We start from the raw sequence: 14198 nt of genomic DNA on the forward strand, positions 1-14198 counted from the left end.
GGCCACATATTTCCCCTTTCCAAAACTGAACTTGAGACATATAGCATATTAGTATAGTGTATATATGTAGTATATTGATGAAAACTTAGAAATAGGATTTATTGGCCCTTCCTCTTCTCCTGCCGGTGCCGGAAATTTCTTTGTTGAAAAGAAGGATAAGTCATTACAAGACCATGTGTGGACTACAGGGAACTAAATAAAATCACCCTTAAGAATCGCTATCCACTCCCCCTGGTCCCCAAACTTTTCCAGAGGTTCCGTATGGCTCATATCTTTACTATACTAAACCTTTGCGGAGCCTACAATCTTGTCCACATCCGGGAGGGGAACAAGTGGAAAACAACTTTCAGAACAAGGTTCGGACATTTTGAATACCTAGTAATGCTATTCAGATTGTGCAATGCTCCAGCCACATTTCAACACTTTATAAATGACATTTTTTGGGAGTATCTAGACCACTTTATCATCGTCTATCTCGGTGATATTCTCATATTCTCAGCCAACCTGGAGCTTCACAGAACGCACGTAAAAAAAAAGGTGCTGTGCATCCACAGAACGCACGGATTGTACGTTAAGGCCGAGAAATGTGATTTCGAAAAAATGTCAATCCAGTTTCTAGGGCTCATCATCACTATTGATGGAGTCGCTATGAATCCTCAAAAGGTGAAAGCTATCCTTGAGTGGCCGGCTCCATCCGATAAGAAGGGTGTTCAGAGGTTTTGCAAACTTCTATAGGAGGTTTGTAAAGAATTTCTCTGCCATCGTAGCACCTATTACCCAAATAACCCACTAACATACCAAATTCCAGTGGTCTGTAGCAGCACAAACTGCCTTTGACAAACTAAAGTCCTTCTTTACTTCTGCACCAATCTTACAGCATCCTGATCCTGCCCTACCCTACGTCCTGAAAGTCGACGCTTTGGAAGTAGCCACAGGGGCAGTACTATCCCAACGCCAGGGCCCCAAAGCATTGCTTCATCCTGTGGCCTTCTCATCTTAGAAGATGAGCCAGCCGAAAAAAAAAAGTACGATGTAGTGGATTGGGAACTCCTAGCAATTAAAACTGCCCTGGAGAAATGGAGATACCTCCTGGAAGGTACCATTCACCCTATCTTAATTTTCACAGACTACAAGAACATATAGTATCTTCACACTGCCAAGTGGTTGAGACCCCGACAGGATCGATGGGCTCTATTCTTTTCTAGGTTTAATTTCCATATCACCTACCGCCCAGGGTCTAAGAATGGAAAAGCTGATGTCCTGTCCCGAATGTTCCCTGATACCCCTGAAGAGATAACACCCGGTACGATTCTGTCTCCTCAAAATTTTCTTCTGATCCAACCTGATTTAAGGACTTCGATTGAGCAGGCATCCACCTAGTGCACAGAGGCAGAAATCTCTTCCCTAAGAAATCAGGAGGGGCTCCTTTGGCATCAAAACAGAATTTTTGTCCCACAGCAAGCCAGGCTTCCAGTTCTGAAAACTTTTCATGACCATCAGCTTGTTGGTCACTTTGGGGTCTGAAAAATGACCAAACTTGTCCAACGGTCCTTATGGTGGCCCACCCTGAGATCTGACTGCAGGAAATATGTCAACTCCTGTACAACATGCCAGTGTAACAAGGGGTCCAAGGCTAAATCATGGGGTCTGTTAAGACCACTGCCAGTCCGGGAGCAACCTTTAAAAAAGATATCCATGAACTTTATAGTAGACCTACCCCCCTCAGAGGAATTTACAACCATCCTGGTAGTGGTGGACTGACTGTCCAAGATAAATTGGAATCATATCATCACAGAGTGGTACTGTGGATATGAGAAATGAGTAGAGATATGCCACGTCCCGATATATTATATTTGGAAAATACGTTTTTGGATGATGGACTTTATAGGCATAACACTTAATACATAATTTTTTAAAAAAGTATATACATTTATTTATTTACAGAAACATGTGAAACACTTTTAAAAACATTGACTATCCGCAATTGTGCCTTGAAGCATACAACACACCACCTATGTATCATAGAATGTTGTAATACTTAGTAATGAGAAACCCAAAGGTCACTCTCCAAGAATTTGATGTAGTAACGTAATTTTAGAAGAGGCGGTGTGTCATGGTTCGGCTCAGCTCTACGTGTTACGCGTATTCAAAAACGCTTCTTCAGTAAATAAAGAAATTTATATACTTTTTATAAAATTATGTATTAAGTGTTATGCCTATAAAGTCCATCATCCAAAAACGTATTTTCTGACTGTCCAAGATGGCACACTTCCTGCCAATGATGGGCACACCTTCCGCCATGGACACAGCAAAAATCTTTATAAAAGAGATAGTCAGATTGCATAGCTTACCAGACAACATTGGGTCAGATAAAGGTGTGCAATTTAGCTCTAGATTCTGGAGAAATCTCTGAAAATTGATATCAATCGAGATATGTTTGTCTACGGCCTACCATCCACAGAGTAACAGTCAAACTGAAAGGACCAACCAAACAATACAGCAATATCTACAGTGTTTTTGTTCTTTTTCTCAGGACGACTGGATTTCCTTATTGCCATGTGCAAAATTCGCATATAACAACTCTGTGCATGCTTCTACCAACCAGTCACCCTTCTGGGCAAATTATGGGTTCCATTCTTCATTTTTACCCAATATCATTACTGAGACCTCAGTTCCGGCAGTCCAGGACAGAATACATTTCTTACAAAAAAATTACCAAACACTTCAGGACGCAATGCAAAAGGCTCAATAAGAGTACAAGAAACAATATGACAAGAATAAAAGAGGAAACCCTACTTTTAAAATTGGGGACAAAGTGTGGCTTTCATCAGCAAAACTCAAACTGCCATGTCCGTCACGGAAACTGGGACCCAAATTTTTGGTCCATTTGAAATAAAGCATGAAATTAATCCAGTAGCTTTTGAACTCGCTTTGCCAGAATCTTATAGAATTCACCCTGTATTTCATGTTTCTCTGCTTAAACTTGCTGTTTCTAGTCCTTTTCCAGGGAGAGAAGAGATACCACCACCTCCAGGCCTGGTAGGGGGCAAAACAGAATTTGAAATGGAGTCTATTTTTGACTGTCGACGGAGAGGTAGGACAATTTAGTTCTTAATTAAGAGGAAGGGATATTCTGCAGAGGAGAACTCATGGGAGCCTGCGAGCAATGTGCACGCTCCTAGGATTTTGCAGAGGTTCCGCAACAGTCATCCTGAAAAATGGGCATGACTAGTCATCCCCTTGGGAGGGGGCACTATCAGGAAAATAGGCACATTCCCAGGCACAATAGTGCAGGGATCACAAACCGGCGTAGGCAGAGGCACGCGGAGCGCCGTGAACAGGTGAATGCGCATGCACGGCGGCGCACGCACAGCATAATAGTTGGGACACTGCCTATTTAAGCCCACTGCTGACAATGGTGCATTGCTGGTTTTTCGTCAGCTTCCCTCTGTGTTCCTGTGCCTTGTATCCTGCTGATCAGACTTCCTGTGTACCGACCCAGGCTTGCCTTGACCTGCTCTTCTTGATCTCCCAGCTTGACCCTTTGGCTTGTATCCTGACTTTGTTTCTGCTTGCTCCCTGCATCTGATTCTGGTCTTGCTTACAGACTCTACCCTTACCTATATCCTGTGCAAAGACCCGGCTAACTCTTGTTACACTTACCTTGGACTGTCTTACTGTGAATGACCCCTAGCCTAGCTCCCAACTCAGCTATTGATCTGCTCCACTGGTCCATATCTCCTGGACTTTCCCAGCACGCCTGCTTTGCAGTATACCTTGCCTTTTCCAGCAAGTTCCTGGCAACCAGCTCCCCCTTTTAGGCAACCCGTGCTTCTGTGGGCACCACATCCTCTGTGTCACCTTCAGGGGTGTGCTGCACCCTCCCAGCATCTCGGCCTCCTACCAAATTCCTGATACCAGGCTTGAACTTCAACAGCAGTTCGGCCCTTTCAGCACAAGGCTTGGCCTTCAAAGACCTCCAAGTCTCCCCTAAAGCCTTCTTCACAATGAAGGGGCACCTCCACTCCTAGAAGTTGGGGGAGGTCTGTTACAGTTTGATTCTTTCTGGGTCACAGACATTCCAGACCTATGGTTCAACTGGTGGATTTTAAAAGGGTACAAGATAAAGTTCAAAACGTTACTGCCTCAGCACTTTCTTCTTTTAAATCAACCATCTCTTGTCTCATGAAGTTGTTGTCCAGTGCCGCCACAAATCCAATGGGGGTGTTTATACTAACCTTGATTTAAAATCCATCAAAACTTCTGTCAAAATCCAACATTTCACATGGAATCCACAAGGTCAGTAATTGCATCTCTGACACTAGGGGGAACGCATGGTATCCAAGGACATTCAAGATGCCTATCTGCATGTTTCCATTTACCTACCTCATCAGTGATTTTTTTTATTTTTTTTATTTCAAAGTATTTTATTGGTGAGCATGAAGGCAATACAGTAATCATTCATTATGTATTAAACATTGTAAATGTTACAGTCATAAGGTAAACAATAACAGAATATCCCAGCTAGTATTGGTAACCACTTCTATGCTGGGTGAGTTGTGAAAGGGATATATACCCAACTTATTTCTATAATCTGGTTTTATTGAATGATAACCAACTTTCTATAGAGGTTGTATTTTGTTTGCATTAAGAGAGTCGATATACGAGTTTTGAATGGAAAGAAACATGTGAAACTTCTGTCATAGGTGAGATATAGTTCTTATTGGGTCTCACAGTGGGTCTGGTTAGTGAGCTTTTCGAGTATCGTCGGGGTTGTTTAGAGTTCGTTATGCCGATTGGGTATTTGATATGGAGGTGAAGTGGAGAAGTCATTTGCCTACGTGGGTGTCTGTATGTAGGCCGTGGGGAATGGGGGAGGCGAGGGGAGGTGGCAATTAGAGGTAGGGGAGTATGGAGGGAGAGGAAGGGAAAGAGGAGGAGAGGGGGAAGAGAAAAGAAAAAAAAAAAAAAAGGGGGGGGGATGGGATTGGGGGGTCTCTGACTTCCCTTGATATATGTTATCTAGTTGTAATGTTTCAAAGGGATATCGGGTTGATCTTGGGGAAAAACCCCGATGTAGTAAGGAAGAATCGATGGTGGAGAGTTTAGATTTTGTGACCTATGGGTCATCAGATTTAGATCTACTTTAGGTGGGTGGATTTAGCGTGTCTTTGTATTCAGGTGTGGATTGGTAATGTATCCAGCAGGTCCACTTGTGACTAAATTTTGTTGGCGTGTCTCGTGAAATATGTATGAGCTGTTCCATTTCTGCTACTCTGTTTATTCTGGCGAACCATTCTTGGAGGGTGGGTGTTTGTTTTGAATTCCAGTGTATAGGGATACATTGTTTTGCTGCATTGATCATGTGCATCATAAGCGATTTGTGATACGTAGTGTGCGACAAAGATGAGAGGTGGAGAAGAAATTGAGCAGGTGTGAAGTCTAGGTTGTAGGTGGTAACTTGCATGATTATGCGATGGACCTCAGCCCAAAAGGTTTGTCATGGTGTGCAAGACCACCAGATATGAAGAAGGGTGCCCTTTTCTTGGTGACATCTCCAGCACGTTTCGGGGATTACAGCTTTAAATTTATGTAACAGCTCTGGGGTATGATACCATCTAGCCTGGATTTTGAACCCATTTTCTTGGGTGGTGACATTAATTGAGCCCTTATGTATGTTCAGAAATATTTGTTCCCATCTGTCTTCCGTGATGTGGATGAATAAATCTTCCTCCCACTTTCTGCATGACCGGCTTTCATTTGCTTTGAGATCAGCGAAGAGGAGTTTGTGTATGTAAGAGATAAGATGCGATTGTGGTGTTGTCTTGGTACATAGTGATTCAAAAGGATTGAGCGGTCTGGAACAGTGACCGCTTTTGTCTAGGATTTTGAGGTAATGGGCTATCAGCATGTATGTCCATGGAGGGATAGGTGGTTTCTCTGAACGGGCGGCAATTTGAGCTGCCGTGAGTAAGTTACCTTGGTGATAAAATTGGTGGGCTCTGATTTGTTCCTGTGACCAATTGGCCGACAGATATTGGTGATGCATTCCTGGAGGGAAGTCGGGGTTCAGCTTTATTGGAGTCAGTGGGCTGGGGATAGAGGATATGGATGTTTTTTTACATGCTTGGTGAAAGTATTGTATGGTGGGTCCTATCGTTGGGTGTGATCGGATGTCCGGGGAGAGATGGTTTGGGGAGATCCAAAGGAGTGAGCTCAAGTTTAGTTTTGTGAAGGAAGCCTCTAACGAGACCCAGTCTTTCTGTTGAGTATGGACATTCCAGTCCACTATCCTGGCCAGGTGAGTGGCTGTGTGGTAGTGAAGAATGTTTGGGAGGCCTATGCCTCCTAGGTTTTTCGGACGGGTAAGTTGGTTGTGACCGATCCTATGTCTGTGTTTCCCCCATAAGAAGCTGGAACATATCTGTCTGTAGGTTTTAAAGAAGGAAGGAGGGATCTGTATCGGGAGCGTCTGTAAGAGATATAGAATCCTTGGTAGAGCGTTCATTTTTAATATGGCCGCCCTACCAAACCATGAGAAGATCGGTTTGTTCCAGGATTTGAGATCTGAATTTAGTTTATTGAGAAGGGGGAGGAAATTTTTGGCATATAAATCAGAGATTTTGGAAGGGATTTGAGTTCCCAGATATGTGATCGAATCATGTTTCCAAAGGAAGGGGAAATTTTCCTTGCATTGATCTACTTGACTTTGGGGAAGTGATATATTTAGGGTGAAAGATTTGGTGAAGTTGATCTTTAAGTTGGATAAGGTCTGGAAGAGCTTGAATTCGGATAAAAGTATTGGCAGAGTGGTCAGTGGTTGTGTGAGGAACAGTAATATATCATCTGCGTAGGCAGCATATTTGTACTCCTTCTTCGGAGACATAATTCCCTTTATGTCTGGGTTAGTTGTGAGTTTGCGGAGAAAGGGTTCAAGGGTGAGTATAAAGAGAATAGGTGACAGGGGGCATCCCTGTCTGGTTCCATTGCGGATAGGGAAGGCGTCTGACAGAGTGCCATTGACCCTTACTTTAGCTGAGGGGTTGCCGTATAATGATAGGATCAGCCCAATCAACTTCAGTCCCAGACCTATGGCTCGTAAAACCGCCGACATGTATTCCCAGGACACTCTGTCAAACGCCTTCTCCGCGTCTAGTGACTAGGGATGAGCCGAACACCCCCCGGTTCGGTTCGCACCAGAACCCGCGAACGGACCGAAAGTTCGCACGAATGTTAGAACCCCATTGACGTCTATGGGACTCGAACGTTCGAAATCAAAAGTGCTCATTTTAAAGGCTAATTTGCATGGTATTGTCCTAAAAAGGGTTTGGGGACCCGGGTCCTACCCCAGGGGACATGTATCAATGCAAAAAAAACTTTTAAAAACGGCCGTTTTTTCGGGAGCAGTGATTTTAATGATGCTTAAAGTAAAAAAAAAAAAGTGAAATATTCCTTTAAATATCGTACCTGGGGGGTGTCTATAGTATGCCTGTAAAGTGACGCGTGTTTCCCATGTTTAGAACAGTCCCTGCACCAAATGTCATTTTTAAAGGAAAAAATCTCATTTAAAACTGCTTGCGGGTTTAATGTCATGTCGGGTCATGGCAATATGGATGAAAATCAGTGAGACAAACGGCATGGGTACCCCCCAGTCCATTACTGGGCCCTTTGGGTCTTGTATGGATATTAAGGGGAACCCCGCACCCAAATTAAAATAAGGAAAGGTGTGGGGCCACCAGGCCCTATATATTCTGAACAGCAGTATACAGGCGGTGCAAACAAGACAGGGACTGTAGGTTTGTTGTTAAGTAGAATCTGTTTGTAATTTTGAACATTTTTAACGTGTTTAGCTCCAGCCAAAAAATCTTTTCTAAGCTTTTTGGAAAACATAGGGAAGGGTTATCACCCCTGTGACATTTGTTTTGCTGTCTTTCCTCCTCTTCAGAAGATTTCACCTCACTTTTTTGTCCCAATGAAAAATGTTTTTTGAAAATTTGTTTTTTTTTGTGGAACAAGGATTGGAAAGCATCAGTGGAAAGGAGAAATTGTTTTCCCATATTAACTCTTACAGGAGAGAATTTCCCTTCCTAGGGGTAGATTTCATCTCACTTCCTGTTGTCTCCTTCCGTTTGCAAGTAGGAGTCATTTGTAAGTTAGATGTTTGAAAGTAGTGTCCTGCCCTATATACTCAGCAGAAATTTGGGCCTTAGGTGTTGCTGTGGCCACAACACTGTAAGCCCTCACAGGGCCCTGCTGTGAAATATTAGATCAAGAATTGTAATTACATGCCCCTGTTGAACAGGAGCTGAAAAATTAGGCCTTAGGCACTGGTGCTGGTGCCACAACACTGCAACCCCTCACAGACACTCTAGTTGGAACGCAGGAACGAGCCCTGCTGCAAAGTATTGCTTCAAAAATTGTAATTACACGCCCCTGTTAGACAGGGGCAGAAAAATTGTGCCTTGGGCACTGGTGCTGGTGCCACAACACTGCAACCCCTCACAGACACTCTAGTTGGAACGCAGGAACGAGCCCTGCTGCAAAGTATTGCATCAAAAATTGTAATTACACGCCCCTGTTAGACAGGGGCAGAAAAATTGGGCCTTAGGCACTGGTGCTGGTGCCACAACACTGCAACCCCTCACAGACACTCTAGTTGGAACGCAGGAACGAGCCCTGCTGCAAAGTATTGCATCAAAAATTGTAATTACACGCCCCTGTTAGACAGGGGCAGAAAAATTGGGCCTTAGGCACTGGTGCTGGTGCCACAACACTGCAACCCCTCACAGACACTCTAGTTGGAATGCAGGAATGAGCCCTGCTGCAAAGTATTACATCAAAAATTGTAATTACACGCCCCTGTTAAACAGGGGCTGAAAAATTGTGCCTTAGGCACTGGTGGTGGCGCCCAGAACCAAAAATGTTCTTACAAGCTATCAGCGTGATGATTGAGGAGGAAGAGGATAATTATTCAGGGATAGTCACTCAGCATCAGCATAGGCAGTCTTTGAAGGGATCTGAGATTTCCAAAAAAATTATTCGGTTACATCAGCATCAGGTGCTTGGTAGCTGGTGGTGATCCAAGACTCATTCATTTTTATGAAGGTCAGCCGATCGACCGAGTCGGTGGACAGACGCACCCTGTGATCGGTTACCACGCCTCCAGCAGCACTGAATGTGCGTTCCGAAAGAACGCTGGATGCAGGACAGGCCAGTAGCTCAATTGCATACTGTGCAAGCTCTGGCCAGTGATCCATCCTCAAGACCCAGTAACCCAGAGGATTTTCGGTGGGAAAGGTGTCCAAGTCTGATCTTGCCCCAAGGTATTCCTGCACCATGTAAAACAGACGCTGGCGATGGTTGCTGGAACCGATCATACCTTGGGGCTGCGGACCAAAAAATTGTCTGAACGCATCGGTCAGACGGCCACCTTCTCCACCGCTCCTTCTTTGACTGACCGAAGCCTCAGCAACACGTTGTCCAGAAACAGGAGTTTGTAACCTCCCAGTCTCTGGGAACGCGTTGCACAGACCTTTCTGCAAGGCCTCCCGAAGATGTTTCATCCTCTGCTCCCTCTGCGATGGCAAGATAAGGTCCGCAACCTTACCCTTGTAACGTGGATCAAGGAGGGTTGCCAGCCAGTATTGGTCCTTCTCCTTGATACCACGAATACGAGGATCCTTACGCAGGCTTTGCAGGATCAGGGAGGCCATGCAGCGTAGGTTTGCTGAGGCATTCGGTCCGGAGTCCTCTGGGTCACTAAGAACGACATGGTCCGCAGCCACCTCCTCCCAGCCACGTACAAGTCCATGTGTTTCTTGGGACTGATCCCTTAAAGACTGCTGCTGATGCTGAGTGCCAGGCTCCACCTCCATACTGACACAATCTTCCTCCTCCTCCTCCTCCTCTTCCTCCTCGTCCTCTTCCTGTGTGATCGGCGGGCACGCAGGAACACTGTCTGGATAAAGGGGGCCTTGAGAGCTAAGGAAGTCCTCCTCTTCCTGCCTCTGTTCTGCCTCAAGTGCCCTGTCCATTATTCCACGCAGCGTGTGCTCCAACAGGTGGACAAGGGGGACAGTGTCACTGATGCATGCACTGTCACTGCTCACCATCCTCGTGGCCTCCTCGAATGGTGACAGGACAGTGCATGCATCCCTGATCATGGCCCACTGGCGTGGGGAAAAAAAACCAAGCTCCCCTGACCCTGTCCTGGTGCCATAGTCGCACAGGTACTCATTGATGGCCCTCTGCTGCGTGTGCAGCCGCTGCAGCATGGCCAACGTTGAGTTCCACCTGGTGGGCATGTCACAGATTAGGCGGTTCTTGGGCAGGTTAAACTCCTTTTGGAGGTCCGTCAGCCGAGCACTGGCATTATATGACCGGCGGAAATGCACACAGACTTTCCTGGCCTGCCTCAGGACATCCTGTAAGCCCGGGTACCTGCCCAAGAACCGCTGCACCACCAAGTTAAGGACGTGAGCCAAACAGGGCACATGGGTCATTTGTCCCTGTCGGAGGGCAGAGAGGAGGTTGGTGCCATTGTCGCAAACCACCATTCCTGCCTTAAGTTGGCGTGGCTTCAACCACCTCTGAACCTGCCCCTGCAGAGCTGACAGAACCTCTGCCCCAGTGTGGCTCCTGTCCCCCAAGCACACCAGCTCAAGCACCGCATGGCATCTTTTGGCCTGCGTACTTGCGTAGCCCCTTGAACGCCTACGGAGCACCGCTGGTTCCGAGGAAGAGGCCATGGAGGAAGAAGAAGAGGAGGGGGTGGAGGAGAGAGGTGTGTCACAATCAGCATTTTGGAGGCGTGGTGGAGGAACAACCTCCAACACTACTGCACCTTGTCCTGCATCCTTCCCAGCTGCCAGCAGAGTCACCCAATGCGCCGTGAAACTTAGGTAACGTCCCTGTCCATGCCTGCTGGACCATGAGTCAGCGGTAATATGCACCTTACCGCTGACCGCCCTGTCCAGCGAGGCATGGACATTGCCTTCCACATGCCGGTAGAGAGCCAGAATCGCCTTCCGTGAGAAAAAGTGGCGTTTGGGTACCTGCCACTGAGGAACTGCACATTCCACAAACTCACGGAAGGGGGCAGAGTCTACCAACTGAAAAGGCAGCAGTTGAAGTGCTAGCAATTTTGCCAAGCTAGCATTCAACCGCTGGGCATGTGGATGGCTGGGAGCAAACTTCTTTCGGCGGTGCAGCAGCTGGGGCAGGGAAATTTGCCTGGTACAATCTGACGTCGGTGTACCAAAAGCAGATTGCCCACAAGTACTTGGCTGTGACACACCTAATTCTACACCTTCATTCCTCTCACTGCAGGTCTCAGAGAGGACTGAAGGTCTAGTGGGGTTGGAAATCTCAGCTGATGAGGAGCAAGGAGAGATCCTCTTTGTTCTTTGGTGTGGGTCTTTTAGATACGCTTGCCAACGAACTGCATGGCAGGTCAACATATGTCTGGTCAAGCATGTGGTACCCAAGCGGGAGATGTTTTGGCCACGCGAGATACGCTTGAGACATATGTTGCAAATAGCAGCGGTGCGATCTGATGCACTCGTCTCAAAAAAGGCCCACACCAAAGAACTTTTTGAATAACGCGCAGAGACTGCAGCGCCCTGCACATGTGGAGCTTTGGGGTGTGATGCAGTCAATGTGCTGCCCTTAGGCTGGCCCCTGGAGGGCATCCTGCCTCGTTGGTGATGTGCCGCCGCCTCCTCCTCCTCCTCCTCCTCCTCCTCCTCCTCTCTCCTATCAGGCACCCACGTTGAGTCAGTGACCTCATCATCCCCTCCCTCCTCATCACTGGAGCAAACCTGGCAGTATGCTGCAGCAGGGGGAGCATGACTGCCAGATTGCTGTCCTTCTTGGGTACCCCCTCTGTCCGTGCTCATGTTACTGCCTTCATCGAGCTCAGTATCGTCATCAGAGCCTTCCAAACGCTGGGCATCCTCCTGGAGCATGTACCCAACACTGTGGTCAAACAGTTTGAGGGAATCCTCATGAGGACATGGTGGAGCTAGGGAAGGAGTCACTGATGACATTGAGCTGAGGGAAGAGGCCGCTGCTTTGCCAGACAAAGCACCCTGGGCATGGGTGAGAGAGGATGAGGAGGATGAGGACGGCTTGGTCATCCACTCGACCAAGTCTTCCGCATGTTGCGGCTCAACACGGCCAGCTGCCGAAAAAAAGGCCAAGCGTGTCCCATGGCCACGTGCTGATGAGGATGCACCGTCTCCACGACCAGCACTAGACACAGAGCCTGCTTGCCCTCTCTTATTGGCTTGTGACTGTCTGCCTTTCCTTCTTGGCCTTCCAGACATACTAATGGCCTGTAGCTGCACTAAGCTGGGATAGAACACCTGTAATTTTCTTCAGGTAGCTTTATATACTGTAACCAGACAAGCCTGCCTGTCAGTAGGAAGATAACAGGAACGGATCTAGCTGAACACTGTGAGCAGGACACACTGTACTAAATGTAAATAGTCTAGCTGCCTGACCGTGGTACTAATAGGATCAAATAGAACACCTGTAATTTTCTTCAGGTAGCTTTATATACTGTAACCAGACAAGCCTGCCTGTCAGTAGGAAGATAACAGGAACGGATCTAGCTGTACACTGTGAGCAGGACACACTGTACTAAATGTAAATAGTCTAGCTGCCTGACCGTGGTACTAATAGGATCAAATAGAACACCTGTAATTTTCTTCAGGTAGCTTTATATACTGTAACCAGACAAGCCTGCCTGTCAGTAGGAAGATAACAGGAACGGATCTAGCTGAACACTGTGAGCAGGACGCACTGTACTAAATGTAAATAGTCTAGCTGCCTGACCGTGGTACTAATAGGATCAAATAGAACACCTGTAATTTTCTTCAGGTAGCTTTATATACTGTAACCAGACAAGCCTGCCTGTCAGTAGGAAGATAACAGGAACGGATCTAGCTGAACACTGTGAGCAGGACGCACTGCACTAAATGTAAATAGTCTAGAAGATAACAGGAACGGATCTAGCTGAACACTGTGAGCAGGACGCACTGCACTAAATGTAAATAGTCTAGAAGATAACAGGAACGGATCTAGCTGAACACTGTGAGCAGGACGCACTGCACTAAATGTAAATAGTCTAGAAGATAACAGGAACGGATCTAGCTGAACACTGTGAGCAGGACGCACTGCACTAAATGTAAATAGTCTAGAAGATAACAGGAACGGATCTAGCTGAACACTGTGAGCAGGACGCACTGCACTAAATGTAAATAGCAGGAACGGATCTAGCTGAACACTGTGAGCAGGACGCACTGCACTAAATGTAAATAGTCTAGAAGATAACAGGAACGGATCTAGCTGAACACTGTGAGCAGGACGCACTGCACTAAATGTAAATAGCAGGAACGGCTCTAGCTGAACACTGTGAGCAGGACGCACTGCACTAAATGTAAATAGCAGGAACGGATCTAGCTGAACACTGTGAGCAGGACGCACTGCACTAAATGTAAATAACAGGAACGGATCTAGCTGAACACTGTGAGCAGGACGCACTGCACTAAATGTAAATAGTCTAGAAGATAACAGGAACGGATCTAGCTGAACACTGTGAGCAGGACGCACTGCACTAAATGTAAATAGCAGGAACGGATCTAGCTGAACACTGTGAGCAGGACGCACTGCACTAAATGTAAATAGCAGGAACGGATCTAGCTGAACACTGTGAGCAGGACGGACTGCACTAAATGTAAATAACAGGAACGGATCTAGCTGAACACTGTGAGCAGGACGCACTGCACTAAATGTAAATAGCAGGAACGGATCTAGCTGAACACTGTGAGCAGGACGCACTGCACTAAATGTAAATAGCAGGAACGGATCTAGCTGAACACTGTGAGCAGGACGCACTGCACTAAATGTAAATTGCAGGAACGGATCTAGCTGAACACTGTGAGCAGGACGCACTGCACTAAATGTAAATAGTCTAGAAGATAACAGGAACGGATCTAGCTGAACACTGTGAGCAGGACGCACTGCACTAAATGTAAATAGCAGGAACGGATCTAGCTTAACACTGTGAGCAGGACGCACTGCATTAAATGTAAATAGTCTAGATAGAAGATAACAGGAACGGATCTAGCTAAACTGAATACAGTGTATATATATATATGCAACACCTGGGATGCATATATATACACAATACACTG

Source organism: Aquarana catesbeiana, linkage group LG09, assembly GCF_042186555.1.
Source record: "Aquarana catesbeiana isolate 2022-GZ linkage group LG09, ASM4218655v1, whole genome shotgun sequence".
In the NCBI taxonomy this organism is placed as follows: domain Eukaryota; kingdom Metazoa; phylum Chordata; class Amphibia; order Anura; family Ranidae; genus Aquarana; species Aquarana catesbeiana.